The sequence below is a fragment of the Danio rerio genome, chromosome 19 (genome assembly GCF_052040795.2).
Source record: "Danio rerio strain M-AB ecotype USA chromosome 19, GRCz13ab, whole genome shotgun sequence".
NCBI classification, from domain to species: Eukaryota; Metazoa; Chordata; class Actinopteri; order Cypriniformes; family Danionidae; genus Danio; species Danio rerio.
This window is the reverse complement of record NC_141039.2, coordinates 32,222,969-32,239,227: the sequence shown is the minus strand read 5'-3', so window position 1 is coordinate 32,239,227 and position 16,259 is coordinate 32,222,969. Positions and strand designations below refer to the sequence as shown.

At 35.0% G+C, this 16,259-nt stretch overlaps 1 long non-coding RNA gene across 2 annotated transcripts in view; it reads left to right on the top strand.

The window, feature by feature from the left end:
• LOC141379125 (uncharacterized) overlaps positions 1 to 16,259 on the top strand; it is a 137,228-nt gene that overhangs the window by 114,119 nt on the left and 6,850 nt on the right. Inside the window, exon 3 of one of the 2 annotated variants that reach the window (XR_015516981.1) lies at positions 13,735 to 13,808. The exons of the other annotated variant lie outside the window; for it this stretch is intronic. This is a non-coding gene — a long non-coding RNA (uncharacterized LOC141379125). The remainder of the gene's footprint in view (positions 1 to 13,734; positions 13,809 to 16,259) is intronic. 2 annotated transcript variants of the gene reach the window in all.

Below are 16,259 nucleotides of genomic sequence, written 5' to 3'. Positions count from 1 at the left end.
TCCTAATATTAACATCTTATGACGATGTGTTCCTGCTGTGCAATAACTAAATTAAATTGCACTACAGAATGTTACGTTTACACACATCCACAAATTACATGTAAATAAATCAGCTTTTGTGTACTCTTGTGTACTTTTGAAAGGTCTACTTTTTACTCATATGTTGAGTAATATTTACAACAGATACTTTTACTCTTATTCTTGCATTACACTTTCATCCAAGTAATGGTACTTTTACTTAAGTTAGATTTTTCAGTACTCTTTCCACCACTTATCACAATTTTTTTGAAGGATACTATATGTAAAGAAATCTTGTATCCATATTTTCTATAAATTGTGTCTGCACAACAGATCAAAGTTCAAAATCCTCTGAATCACTGCACAGATAAAAAGTAAACGTGTTGTTGTTTTTACACATATAGTAAATAGAAATACAAGGATTTGTGTAACAGCTGTGATTCAGGTGTGCACTGAGGATGCTGCTGATGTGAAAGCCACATCAGTGCATGCTAGCGAATACATTGTGAGGGCCCTGACACCATGCTTGTATTATGTGGTTTGCCCGCAACAAGTCTTTATTGAACTAATTTCCCTCACCTCAATTTTTTCAGGGTGTTTCGAAGTAAGGTTTGTAGGTTCATGCAACTTTGCATGTTTACTCAAATTTGATGTGCGGTGTCTCATTCGTCCGATTAAATGCCAAATTACTGACCATCATAAAGGTATATACTACCACATACGATATTAATATGTGTAAAATAATGACTTAGGGAGGGGTGTTTGCGTCCAAATGGCCTTTGTTTTGGGTAATTCAATGTCATGATGACATCATAGAAAACATGTCGACCTCGAATTTGCAGGAAATTTTGTGGAGTTGGCTTGATTTTGCGATAAATTCAGCGATTTTAAAAATCCTGGAGGGACTGCAAAATATGGGATCCTAGAGCAGAGGTTTTCAATCTCAGTCCTGGAGGTTTGGTGTCCAGCAGATTTTCCAACCCCAATCAGACATGTGGGCTAGCAAATCAAGCTCTTATTAGGCTTTCTAGAAACATCCTTGCAGGTGTGTTGAGGCAAGTTGGAGCAAAAATCTGCAGGATACCAGACCTCGAGGACCAAGTTTGCGAACTCTTACCCTAGAGTATCAAGCCAGTCATGAATCAGTCATGATTCACCTAAAACCTGAATACGTAAACTGTTTTTAAGATATATAAGCATTTCCATTGATGTATGGTTTATTAAAATAGTAAAATATCTGTCCAAGTTACAATTAATTGAAAATCTGGAGAGTACAAAATTATTAAATAAAAAAATAAAAAAATAAAAAGAAATGAAAGTACTAAGAAAACCACTTATTAAATTGTCCAAATAAAGTTTTTAGCAATGAATATCTCTAACTAAAATCTGATTTTTATATATTTATGGAAGGAAATTTAAAAGGGTACACCTGATTTTTTTCAGATGTGACGTTAAATTTGTCAGCCATAATTTAAGCGTTGGAACTTCTTCCAAAACAAAACATTTTTTTGGCAGAGATCAGGTAATTTCTTCATGAAAGATGATCGTTGCTTAATAATCTAATGATTCATACAATGTATTTTTTGCAATGTAAGTTTTTTGGTCCAAGGACACTTATTTTGCAATCATTTATTATTATATCAGTACAAATATTGGTATTTATTTATTTATTTATTCATATGTATTACATTTTTGGCTTTTTTGTTTGTTTGTGTTCATCATGGAATTTATTCAATAAAAGTGTTTCCATAGTAGATTATTTGCCCCTCTGTTTTTCCATATACAATAAAAATGTTGGACTTCACCTTAGACTTCCCTAGTTGACAGCATTTAAAGAGGATTTTAAGATTTGGTTCTTTAATCTAGTTAATTTTTTTTTTCAACTTTATTATAAAAACACATAAATATAAACAACAGGTGACACTTAAATCTGCACATCTGCTTAACACCTCATCCCACACCTGGTCCCGAGTTCAAGAGTAATTGGAGGGCAGTTTGTCGGCACGTGTAACATCAGGACTGCTGAGGCATTCAGGCGTTGAGGCGCGTGTTGACAGCGGGTGGTCTGCACATCCTTTACACTCACATCCGCAGATTCTGACAAGACGGATACCACTCATATCCCCGCGCCTGCCTTGAAGGAAAACAGCAGCGGTGTCAGGGGAGAGACAGGTGTTCCGGCACGCCAATGTGTCATTCCTGACACATCCCACACAGGAGTGCAGCTGATGGGGACGAGCAAGCTGACAACCCTCTGGCGAGTTTCTGGAAGTGTATATTTGTGCGAGAGCATCGACTCAACATCCCTGGTCAGCTATAGTGTTACATCTGGAGGACGAGAGCATCTCTAGTGGTACATGTAAAAGGCCGCTGCTGTACTTGCTTTAGAGGTGTGACTCTGCGACAGTTTTAAAGTGTCTTACATGATTTACTTCAGTAGATATCTAACAAAACATGTCCTCCGTACAAGATAAAGAGAACAGAGAGCTCTACGCTTAGTGCTTTAAAAAGAGGGATTTGTATTTAGTGTGCTGTGGCATTTTATAGAGGAAATTAAAAAAAACAAAAATACATATTTTTTTAAAGCAGGGGTGTCCAAACTTGGTCCTGGATGGCCGGTGTCCTGCATATTTTAGTTCCAACCCCAATTAAACAGACCTTAACCAGCTAATCAAGCGCTTTCTATGTGTACTAAAAACCTCCCAGAGTCTTAAAGAAAGCTGGAGCTAAACTGTGCAGGTCACTGGCCCTCCTGGACCAAATTTGGAGACTCCTAGTTTAGAGATAGTTGTACAAGGTTAATTATTGATGAGCAAATGGAAATGCAAGTACATATTTGTGTCATAAATCATCCCAGTTAAAAGCCATATAACTTATTTATCTATTTTCTTATGTGAAAAGCAAAACTGGAATTGGGAATCCTTATTAAAATATTTTTGCTCTGTTCCTTGTGTAAAACTAATAGTGCTCAGCATAAATGAGTACACCCCATTTTGAAAATTAATATTTTTATTTAAAAAAAAAATTTCAGTAAATATGTGTAATATATATTGGTGCATTTAAACAAAACATATTAATTAAACATATATTTATTAAAATAACATTTAGTCACACAACATCTTTAGAAATTGAAAGAAAATACATTTAAATTCATGCATATTATTGCAAAAAATATATAAATACAAACTATGTTAACAACATTGCCTACATTTTTTTTTTTGTTTCTCTTGATTTTTGCTATTTTTGAACATGTTATTTGATGTTTTTCACTGCGTCACTGTGTCGCCCCTTTAGGTAATGTTAGTTAATGTGTTTACTAACATAAACAAATAATGAAGAATACATATATTAGAGTTTTTATTCATTCCTTTTTAACAATAGATGTTAAAAACAAAGTTGTTGATTGTTAGTTCATGTAAACTCAGTGCATTAACTAACGTTAACAAGCATGAATTTGGATTTTAGTAATGCATCAGCAAAGGAAAGTGTGCATTAAAATGGTTAAAAGTGACAGTAAACACGTGTAATGCTACAAAGCTGTTTAAATTTAATGTCGTTCTTTTGAGGTTTCTATTTGATCTAAGGGGGGAAATGCATCACTTTTTTCAAAAAAATTATTAAGCAACACAGCTGTTTTAAACAATTACAACAAATAAGTATTGGGAAGCAAATACAGTATATATTCTGAGTACATGCAGATTTCTGAAGCAGTTTGACACTGTAAATCTAAAGATTAGAAAAATTTGTACATCTTTTTGTTCATAAGTAACACATTTAAAATGCATTTGTCATTATCAAAGTTGAGGACATTATATTATAAGGGAACCCTTTACATAGACACATAAACACACATACTGCTGCTGCTGATCCTCATGCTGCTGTTAGCCTCTTTTTTCCTCTCTCTGTTGTTTGGCATTTGCTTGACGAGGTGTGAAGCATTAACAGGCTGTCAGTCATCACTGGAGCTACAGCTAGAGCAGTGTTGGAGAGAGAGGGTGATGTATTACATTAAATGACATTATTTTGTAATTAGTTTTTTTGTAGCAATATTGTTAGATTTATTTTTTATTTATCAGAATTACTACTAGCTTGCAATTATTAAATGAAATGTCACAGCCAAGGTACTTTATTATATTATATTATATTATATTATATTATATTATATTATATTATATTATATTATATTATATTATATTATATTTTATTATAAATGCAGAAATTGGAGAATTACCAATCTATGTCACACATGATGTGACACAGGTTCAACTGTACATACCGGTTGCAAAAAAAGACAATAGCAATTATGTTGTGTGATAGGATGCCAAATTCGAAAAGTCTAAAAATAGAAAACTTAAATTTTACCGTACACCACACTGCTTTTAATGCCAACTGCAGACGTATTTGGCTAACAGCCATCATAAGAGCTAAATGGAGTGAGGACGTAATTAAAAATGCTTGACTCTGCAGTTCTCATTTCATATCAGGTAAGTTTACACTATGCTGTATCAGACACATTACTCGTTTTGATTGCAGCAATGATTTTAGCAAAAACAGTCAAATATGGTGAATTAAACTGCGGACACTGAATGCTTAAAATGAAACGTAAAACTTTTTTTTTTTTTTTTTTTTTTTTTTTTGCTTGTTGATGATCACCCAGGCCTTGTACAGTTCTGTCTTCTTTCCCTGTCCTTAGCTAGGCAGAACCTCGGTTTTTATCACTACAAAGTTTTGAACCTGGTAATCATGGAACATTATTTCTTGCACATGACCACACAGAACAAAATTGTTGGCATCCAACGACTTGTAGACCTTTAACTTCTCTCTTGTAAAATCACTTGGAGTTTCAATGAGAAGCAGTTATACTACGCTGAAAGCATTATGTAATATATATATTATATATATATATATGTATGCAATCAATATAACTTTTCTTTAACAACAAACTCTGTAGCGCATCAGATATTATTGCCTCGCTATAAATGCTAGCGCTTCCATTTTTTTCAGCAACCTCGCTGCACACGCATGCTGAATGTTTACAAAGCGGTATTTTGTCTATTATATATATATATATATATATATATATATATATATATATATATATATATATATATATATATATATATATATATATATACATACAGTATATATATATATATATATATATATATATATATATATATATATATATATATATATATATTTATATATATATATATATATATATATATATATATATACATTCAAGCCTGATATTATTTGTACCCCATATATACTGTTAAAATTTATCAGTATTATACATTTATAGATTTGATAAATAAATTACAAATTCAACACTAAACATCCATTTCATTAATAAAAAAGAATAACTTTGAAACTTTAGATGTAAACTTTTTTTTGGTTATATTTGCTACCACAAATACTATATCTAGCATTTTTAACATAGCTTCACACGCAAAGTTAAACCTCAGAACAATGAATCCTTAAGCTTTCCACAATCCAGGCTTTAAAGATGTATGATTTTTTTTTCTTATTTCATGTTTTCCTCTTCTTGGGTCAGTTCGATAGTGTCAGACAACTGACCTTTGCAAATGGGTATTAAAAGGTTTATGAGAGCTTGTGCCCTTTTTCTCTGTCAATAAGCAGCCGACTGTAGCACCTGGTTGACAGAAGGTGCAGAGACGTGTGGTGAAATGCTCTCTAGAGACCTGCTGGAAGAACAGACAGCCGCAAGTGCTAAACTGCTACTTAATATGGATGCTTTTATGTTGTTTTCTAGGTATCACTTGCTTTTTTTTTCAGGAGTAGATGTTAAAAAGGTTGTGCTAATTCCATATATGTTCCTCACAGAGAAGATGGAACCGGAAATCCAACCCCTGCTGGGTCAGTTGATGTTTCTGTGTGGAGTTTGCATGTTCTCCCTGTGTTTGCGTGGATTTCCTCCGGGTGCTCCGGTTTTCCCCACAAGTCCAAAGACATGTGGTATAGGTGAATCGGTTAAGCTAAATTGTCCATAGTGTATGTGTGAATGAGTGTGTATGGATAATTCCCAGTGATGGGTTGCAGCTGGGTGTTCGCTGCCTAAAACATATGCTGGATAAGTTGGAGGTTCAATCCATTGTTGCAACCCCAGATTAATAAAGGGACTAAGCAGAAATGAAAATGAATGAATGAATGAATAATTTGGTCCATGGTCTGAATAATAATAACAATAATAATAATAATAATAATAAATATTAAAATGATATAATGCACAGTTAGTTCCAACCAGTTTCATCACAGATTTTATTGTGCAATTGTCTATAGATTCTATGTTCATAATTATCAAATAAAGTTGAATTTTAACATTGGCAAAAGGTCGTACAAAATAGGCGTGGCCAAATATATCCAAAAACCTATAGTGCCTCAACAAAAAAATCAGTATTTGTCAATATTTAGGGAGATCAGCCCATAGAAGATGCGACTGTATGGTAAAAAAAAGTTGCATGTGATATTAAATGGCTGATTTTTTTTTCATTGCTGATTTAAATGGTCAAAAGCTTGCTAAGTAATAACAAAGTCCCTTTAAGGCAGGGATGTCCAAACTCGGTTCTGGAGGGCCGGTGTCCTACTGAGTTTAGCTCAAACACCTGCCAGAAAGTTTCTAGTATATTTAGTAAGAGCTTGATTAGCTGGTTCAGGTGTGTTTGATTAGGGTTGGAGCTAAACCCTCCTGGACACTGGCCCTCCTGGACCGAGTCTGGACACCCCTGCTTTAAGGCAAGTCATTTCACTTGGCGGCCATCTTTGAAACCCCTTTTCAGGCAGTATGTTTGGGCATTCTGTCTAGGAAAACATCAAATTCTGCAAAACTGCCAAGCTTACGACTACATTTCATATTTGGAATCACCTATAGTATAAAACAACAACCATCTCAAATGTTTAATTTCAAAACGTTCGAAACAAACAAAATCAGCATTTTTTTCAGATGTCCTAAGCATGCGCACTCCAAAAGAACAAGATCACGACACCAGCCCTTATTTATTGCCATTCGACACATGATCATCCTCTGGATAGTGATTGTCAGATCACGCTGGTCTTCTAAAGTAATTCACAACTTGGTCTTGATGTCGATCTCCAGAAATAAAAGTGTCTCTTTGTTTACAAGTTTGTATGCGTTTAAGTAGTTGCTGTCATGTGACGTGCATTTGACAGGAAGGACTGTATCTTGCGTTTGTTTCATATAGATTACAAAGCCAAAAAACTTTGGTTTTCAAGTGTAGTTGGTTCATTTAAGAGTACAGATTCCAAGCTTTATTTGGAGACCATTCAAAGAGTGACATGTCTTGTGTATTCTATAGTTTTTGATAATAAGTAGAGCTTAAAATGCTTGAGACCAGAAACTTACAATTTACTGCTATAGTTATACCTGAATTACTTTAAAGAAAATCTGCATCTTTTCAACAGAATAATCTTAATGGCAAACCTTGTAATTGCTGATGGAAAGAAATCCTGCAAAGGACACCTTTTCACTTTCACACATGGTCACACCTGGATAACAGTGTCATGCAAGGACTCATGAGGCAGTGACCCTTCAGTGATGCTACCGATCACAGTAAGTGTGTTCACATGTTCTGGCACTGCCAGGCCTCAGGTTAACAGCACACATCAATACCCCTGATGCTTGATTCAGAGAGCAACAGCCATTAAGTCAAACAAACACCTTGAATGTCAATAATGACATACAGAGACAGAAGAGAGAAGTGTCATTGTAAAGGCGGGGGTTTTATGCCATGCTGGTGTGTACATATTTGTTGTTGTATAAAGGTCATCTTGGGTTTGATACTATTTTACTGAGAGCCACAGATCTAAATGTAATCAGATTGCTTGGGTCTGTGTGGAGGATGTAAAGTACTTGAAGAAAGTATATTGTCTCAAAATCAACCCAGGCTCATTGTGATTACGTACCCCTATATACATTTCTGTAGGGCGCCAAATACATCCCAGGAGCAAACATTTTTAGCACTTTTTATTTTTGCAAATTCACCAGAGGCTGATGTGTACACTTTTTGAGATCTCAAAATTCTCTCGCAAGTGCCTTTTGCACCTGTTCTTCTTGCATAAATCCACCAGAGGCCGCTGTGGACTGACTGACTGACTGACTGACTGACTGACTGACTGACCGACTGATCCCCCCACCCACTCCCTTCCCTAAACTAACTGATAGTCAGTGTTGCCAGATTGGGCGGTTTCTTGCCCAATTGGGCAGTTTTTAATTTATTTTTGTGGCTAAAAAAAATACATAGGCGGGTAGTGTAAAATTGGGTGGTTTTGTAACGGCATGCCAGCCAGCCCCGGTCCTCACTTATAAACATGTAATGATGCCCCAAAGAGGTGCCATAGCCCCCGTTCCCCACATACATACGCTTACAACAGTTGTGATCTCCCAACAAAACACACCATACCCCTGCTGTGTTTGATAAGCAACAACATTTTCTAGTGAAACAACAATGAAAATTTCCCTCCATCAGTTATTCGTAAGCGTACATTTCACTTACTATGTGGGTGGGACTTTTATTTTGAAAACGTGAACTACAATTTGTTTACTGTGCGTTACTGGGCAACAACAGCACAAGGCATGTTCAAACCGGCAAGATTTACAGATTACACATTTATTCATCTACACTCTGAAGAAGTATAAGCTATGTTTAGTTACATCTTTTGTTAATTTATGGTGTTTATTGTGAAATTTGATGCATATTTTTCAAATGAACATGTAAACTGCTGAATCGTGTCAAATCACTGCTAAAATGTCTCTGTTCAAGTAGAGGTTAATATAAATTCCTGGCAGTGTTTTCTTTCACTGTAGCTTTAAAATACAATGCCATTTCTATCAAGTTTAAATATAATTTTAATTTAAAATAGGCTAATGTTACTCTGATTGGGTATATATTTGTCCGAGTTCAGTACATCATGCTGTGTGTGTCTGTATGAGCAGCATGGAGGGCTTAAAACCATTCTTGACACGAGCCTTATATGGTCAATCATGGGCCTTCTGATACTATGGGTGTTTTATGGAGTAATAAATGAGCTTATTAAACTGTTTCTGGAGATTTTTTGAACTTACTGAAGCCATAAACCTACTATGTAGATATCAGAGAACAATTTAACTTATTAAATCAATGCAGTATATGGCACCTTTAAAGGTATGAAACGGACATGACTGTAATGAGTATATGCTGGTTTGAGAAGGGATCTGGTTTAAGTCGAATGCTGTCTGGGAAGGAATTTCTAGATTTACATTTAATCGTTTAGCAGATCATTTTATCTGAAGCAATTTACAAATGATGAGAAGCAGCACAAACATAATTAATTTTCTAATAAAGTAAAATATAGAATAAAACCGAAAGTGGCAGAATTAATAAGGGTTGAGTAAAAGGCAGATAAATTACAGAGCAAAATTAAATTAAAATGTCATTATTTTAAATTAAATCAGTTTGTTCATTGGGTCGTTCATTCATTCATTCATTCATTTATTTATTCATTCATTCATTCATTCATTCATTTCAAGGAACTAAGGAACTATCTGTGGTTGTTGTTCCAAGACTAACAAGGACATTGATCCAGGAACATGCCCTGCTTGGATAATCCATTAAGCGTTGTGGCCAAACATTTGGAGGGGAAAAAGAGGATTTTGCAGGACAAGATTTATAGAGAAGGGAAAGTCCCTGCTGGCAGAAAAAACCAGGGGGAAGTTTATAACTCTCCGTATTTACCTCCAGACACCATCAGTACATAATTCCCTGTGCTAGAAACCAAAACGGACGCACACAGAATTGCGGCCAAATATCTTTTTCCACCAGCACAATTGTTTTAAACATATTCATGATACGACGTGCACGTCTCAGGATATTTCTCTCTTAGAGGAGTGTGTGGGTGCAGAGGGGGTCTTGTTTATTGTTTGGCTGTCACTGCAGCACTTCATCCACTGGACACCCCATCTGTAACACATGGATGCACCCCGGCACACACTGACGAACAGGCAGAATATAAAAGTGCCTGGGTCTGATACATCTGCCTGCCACCGGGGCCCTGGGGCCTCTCGAAAACTCTGTGTGTATGTGTTTGTGTGTGTGCCTGTGTCTTGCAGAAAATTACAGAATAACTGCAAAACATGAGTAGGGTTTTAATGTTTGATATATGTGAGGGTGCATTTTCACTAGCGCTCACCTTAGAGACATTAGCCATGGTTTGTTAAGCCAATGATGCATGCGAGCCACATTAGGCATAACGCTAAGTAAACAAATTGAGCTTTATAGTCCATAGCGTTCGGTAATGCCCAATCTGTTTAGGCATGGATGTGGTTTTGCCTGCCCGTCATAACAAAAAGTGCTGTAAAAGTAAGCAGACCCTAACTGCATATTATGAAATGGATTTTACTCGGATCTACGGTTCGTTTCACGTTTTTGTTTGTTATTATAATGCTGAACGCACTTCAGTTCGGTGACACTGTGGAAATGTGGATGAACTGTTGTGAAAGGTATGTATTGGTATATTAGACTAAATTAGGAGGTGTTATTAAAGATAAATATAGAGGAGTAAGAAAAAAACTAATTAACAGCTGGGTCAGAAATCCATGTATTGATATCAGCTGTATTTTCACTACATGATTGTCATGGCCATAATTAACAATAATTATATGACAGCAATATCCAAACAAGCAATGCTATAAATAAAACTGATAGTTGTTAATTTATTTGGGTGGCTCAGTGGTTAGTACTGTCGCCTTATAACAAGAAGGTCACTGGTTCGAGTCCCAGCTGGGCCAGTTGGCATTTCTGTGTGGAGTTTATATGTTCTCCCCATGTTTGTGTTTCCCCCATAGTCCACAGGTGTTATGGGTAAACTGGGTATACAAAATTGGCCGTAGTGTATGAGTGTGTGTGTGTGTGATTGTAAGATTGTATGGGTGTTTCCCAGTACTGGGTTGCGGATGGGAGGGCATCTGCTGCATAAAACATATGTCGGAAACATATGGTGGTCCATTGCGTTGTGATGGTTCTGATAAATAAGGGTCTAAACCGAAGGAAAATTAATGAACAGATAAATTTTTTTATTTGGTTGGTTGGTTGGTAGGTACGTTGGTTAGTTGGTTGCTTGGTTAGTTGGTTGGTTGCTTGTGTGCTTGTTTGGTTGTTGGGTTGGTCGGTTGGCTGGCTGCTTAGTTGCTTGCTTGGATTCTTGCTTGGATTCTTGCTTGGTTGCCCCCAAAAAAGAGATTTGACAGTTTTCAGATTTGCACAGTATACTGTATAACCATACTTTAAAGATAATGTATTGTTTCTAACTAGGGATGCTCCAATTGATTGGCCAGGGATTGGTATTATCGGCCGATAATTACATTTCATGATTTGATCGGTACTCACCAATCAATCTGGCCAAATTCATGATTGCAAATGCTTGTTTACTAGTTTACAAGCAGAGGAAGATTTATAAGTGCATTTTAACTTCTCATGCATCAAATATGGGCACCAAACTTTTTTTACATTAAGGCATGTTATCTATTCTTCCATCATTTGCAATGTTTTCAAATTGCATGGTTAGTAATTTTTTTTACCAATTTTTAAAAATATGTTTTATTTATTTTTTTTCCCATGAAGCAACTTCTGACAATAACAGGTCCACATTAAATAGTCATATGAGATGCATTTAAGGGATTATATGTAACATCCTTAATTTAGTGTCTTAGGAGAGATCTCCACTGAAGTGTCATATTTAGAGGGAAAATGTGCTTTATGCAATGGCAAAGTTTATAAAGCTTGAAGCATCAGAATCGGTACTCTGTATCGGCAGATCAGTATGACAAGGAATTGGTACTCGGTATCGGCTATAAAGATCCTAATTGGAGCATCCCTATTTCTAACTACAATTAGAAGTCATTTGAATGTTGAATGTTTTAGCATTAAAATTGGTTGTTGTAGAGATCAATTTAAAATCACCATTGGAATATTGTATATTTATATTACAGTTATAGTATTTTGCAGCACAACTACAAAAATATTGGATTTGCTTTGCAACAATTTTCAGATATCGCTAGTTAATTTCATAATTAAGTTATGGTGACAGAATTGTAAAATCTTGTGAAACGTTCTCAACTTTTTTAACATTTTAAGCTTAACAATTACTCCAGTAACAGTACATGCAGTGCCCCAAATAACAAATACAATTAATTTATATTTCACCATTATTTTTTAAAGAAATGAATAATGTTAAATACTATATATAACAGGTAACAAACAAATTAATTTAAAGACTTAAGATCAGTTACTCATTTTCATCGTTACTCATTTGTAATACATACGACATCATAAGAAGAATTACCATCCAAGAAGTGCAGATAACTAAAACTAATTGATACCCTCTGAAATTAAGCTGCATTTACTAACCTCTACAAAGTGTCAGTTCACATCTGAGCTGTCATGTAGCTTACACTTTTATCCAGAGCCACCTTTAGTATAGTTGATACAGGCTCAATCCCCCAGTTGTAATCCGAACCCCTTCAGCCTTCAGTTCACAAGCCTTTTGGTCACCAGCCCAGATCTTTAACCACTACAGGCTACATTACCTGAGCATCGAAGCTTTGGCTCTGGCTTAGCTCTCTTTAATGTATGACTCAAAAAGAAAAGCGATAGACATATAATAAAAATCTGACTTTTTTTTCTTGTTTAAGAGCTTTAATCTGGTCCCTGGCTTCAGAGTCTTGTGTTTATGTATTGTGACTTCCCCTTTGTGCTGTGCTCCACATGCTTTATGTTTGCATCATGTGATTCCTTTGTTCTGATTTCCCGCCCTTTGTTATTGTTTATTAGTTCCACCTGTGTCACCCCCTGTTTGTATTCAGTTCATTATGCCCTGTGCATTTAAACTCCTGTGTTTTTATTAAGTCTTGCTTCCGGTATTGTATTGTCTACACCCCTTGATATCTATACGTTGATGGTCCAGTACCTGTAGTGAGTGTTTTGTTAATAAATACGTGTTATTTTGATAATTCCTTAATTATGTGTATTTGTAGAGCGAGCGACTGTGACACCCGGTGCATCTACCAATCTAGAAAATATGAAAACAACCCAGGCTCATTCTGAAAACTTACCCCTATATTTCGTGAGAGCATCAAATTTGTGCCAGGAGGTACACTTTTGTTTTCTCAAGTCTGCCAGAGGTGGCTGCACACGCTTCTTGAGATTTCTCTCACGAGTGCTATTTGGGCCTGCTCTTTTCACATAAATCCACCACTGTTGACTAACTGACTGACTAAGTGATCAACTGACCCACCCTCCTCCTTCCCTTAACCCAACCAATGGTGTTTTAAAAGTACAGCTTGAACCACCCACCCCCTTACCTTAACCCAGGGGTATCCAAATTCGGTCCTGAAGGGTCGGTGTCTTGAATATTTTAGTTTCAATGCCAATTAAGCACAACTGAACTAGCTAATCAAGCTCTTTCTAGGTATACTAGTAACTTCCAGGGAGGCGTGTTAAAGGGAATTGGAACTAAACTATGCAGGACACTGATCTTCCGTGACCGAATTTGGACACCCTTGCCTTAACCCAACCGGCAGTTTTAAAAAGCAATCCAGAAAAAGAAAAGCCCTCATGTGCCTTTTACCACATTCTCATCCTGTTTTTTTTTTGTTTTGTTTTTTGTATGACCTGTTTTCTGGTACCGTTTTTTTTTCTCCAGAATTGAACCCCGTCATCACGGTTAACTCCTCTTTGCGTCTGAAGTCCGCTGAGGGCGAGCCACTGGACAAACAGGTATCGAGCTGTAACTTCCACACAGAGAGATAGCACAGCGTCAGCGTCTGGCCACATAATTTGTGATCTCCATAGGGCTATTTTCAGAATGAGCCTTTGTTGTATAAAGAATGCCATAGAATTGTTTTATTTATTTTTTATTATTTACAATTTTTTCGGTAAAATGCTTAGACCACTTCAGGAGGTTGTTTCCACGTGAAAATTCGTCCAAAATTACAAAAAATATATGTGATAGTGTATGTGTTATAGGACCATCAGATATACATGCTCAAATACATAAACAATTGAAAGCCACAGGTGACAGTTTAAGAATAACATTTTTTCATTTAGTTTTATATTTAAGTGTATTATATTGATATATTAATATCATTGGTTTCATTAACAACATTGAAGCAACAAACACCTATAGGTGCAAAGAAAACTTACATGATTTTTTTTTTATTATTATTGTGGCTTTAAATGCAAATGAGTCAACAGTGGTGGGTGGGGCTACTGCACTTCATGACATCACATTGCAGATGGCTTCAAGTTTTTGGATCCCGGTTTACTTTTTGTTAAGAGTTAAATAAATAAATAAATAAATAAATAAATAAATAAATAAATAAATAAATAAATAAATAAATAAATAAATAAATAAATAAATAAATAAATAAATAAATAGTAATTTTGATCATCCTTAGATGGCTGTGTTTGCAAAATTCCAACACACATTTCTGTCAAAATACCTTGTAAAAGTGGATTTTTTGCATAATAGAGTCCCTTTTAAAACAATTTAAAGCCACACACAAATGATGTATACCAGAAATGCCCAAACTAGGGCCTGTAGGCCAAAGTTGGCCCTTTGTATCCTTTGATTTGGCCCACCAGAAGGAAAAGGGGGTCGGTGAATGCTTTGTTTTATTGTTGAGCTTGAAAAAAAGCTAACTGAAATTAAATAGTTTAATTAAATGCTGTAAATATGTTCGATTATTTAAAAAAAATTACATAATGTGACTTCACGAAATGGTGACAAAGCCGAAGAAATCCAAATCTAATCTCGAAGGAGTCAAATCTAGGTAAAGGTAAGTTCAGCATGACTAGTGTACTCAGCATTATTAAACTCCATTGTTTTATAAATGAATTTTTTTAAAAAAATTATATTGTAATATACTCATTAAAATAATACACATTTTCAAAAAATTTATACTTTTGTAAATATGATTGAAGTGTTTTTTTTTTCTATTTATTTATAAATATTATTAAACAAAATTACCCATGAAACCTTTAATGTAATTCAGTTTGCTATATTTACTTTTGGCCCACAGCTCTCCAACAAGCTTGGATTTTGGCCCTTCATAAGAAAAGATTTGGTCACCCCTGGTGTATGCAAATGGTGATACAAATAGAGGGCAAATTTGACAGGCAATAATTAAATATATTTAAGGTATTTTGAGAAAAATCTTCACAGACACATTCTGGGGGCAACAGAGGTTTACTTTACATCTTTTGAAAAAGGGCTAATACAGTATGTTCCCTTTAAAATAAATGTGAGCTTCCTGAGACAGACTGCAACCTTCTCATAGATTTAGAGTTTGATAATGAAGCAACATCTTTCTTCTGAAAAGACACACATTTACGATTCTCAAATTGTGATGCATCATCTGACCTATTTAGTAATTTCAACACCCGGTACTTGGCACAGACTAATAGTTAACAACATCATCTGATTATATGAGCGTACAAACTGAATGGCACTAAATCTTATTGACATCTGCGTGAAAATCTATTGCACTGTACTTGTACCGCGTCCAACGAGAGCGCCGGCAGTGTAAACACTTGAAAATCCCTCGTTCATCATGATGTGATGTAAAATCATTATTTACTGTTCATAGAAAATAGTTATTGACAGAACAAAGCAAGAAAGCACAGCTAACACTGACAATTTACAACACTTTGAGTGTAAGATTAATTGGAAGACAGAAATAAATCATAAAAACACAGATTTATTGCATGGTCTTCTATTAAACTTTTTTAACAGTGTTTACTAAAAATTATTCGTAAATTGTTTGTTTTTATTGTTGCATAAAAATAAAACTTTTATAATGTTAATTGTTGTAACTGAAATTACAAATGTTATTTTATTCAAGTAAAAATACAGTTAAAAACTGTAAATATGTTGTAAAATATAACTACAGCTTATTGCTATTTAAGTCATTTAACTATTTATGACATTTATTCCAGAAATGTAGAATTTTTACCATGATTTAATATATATACATATATATTTATTTTCATTCCTCAAGTCGCAAGTTGCTTCAGAGATCTTTCCAATGTAATAATTTGCAGCTTAAGAAACATATTTTTTATAATAATAATAATAATAATAATAATACAATCACCGGCCACTTTATTGGGTACACTTTACTAGTATTGGGCTGGACCCCATATTGCATTGTATTGTCTTATTTTGGT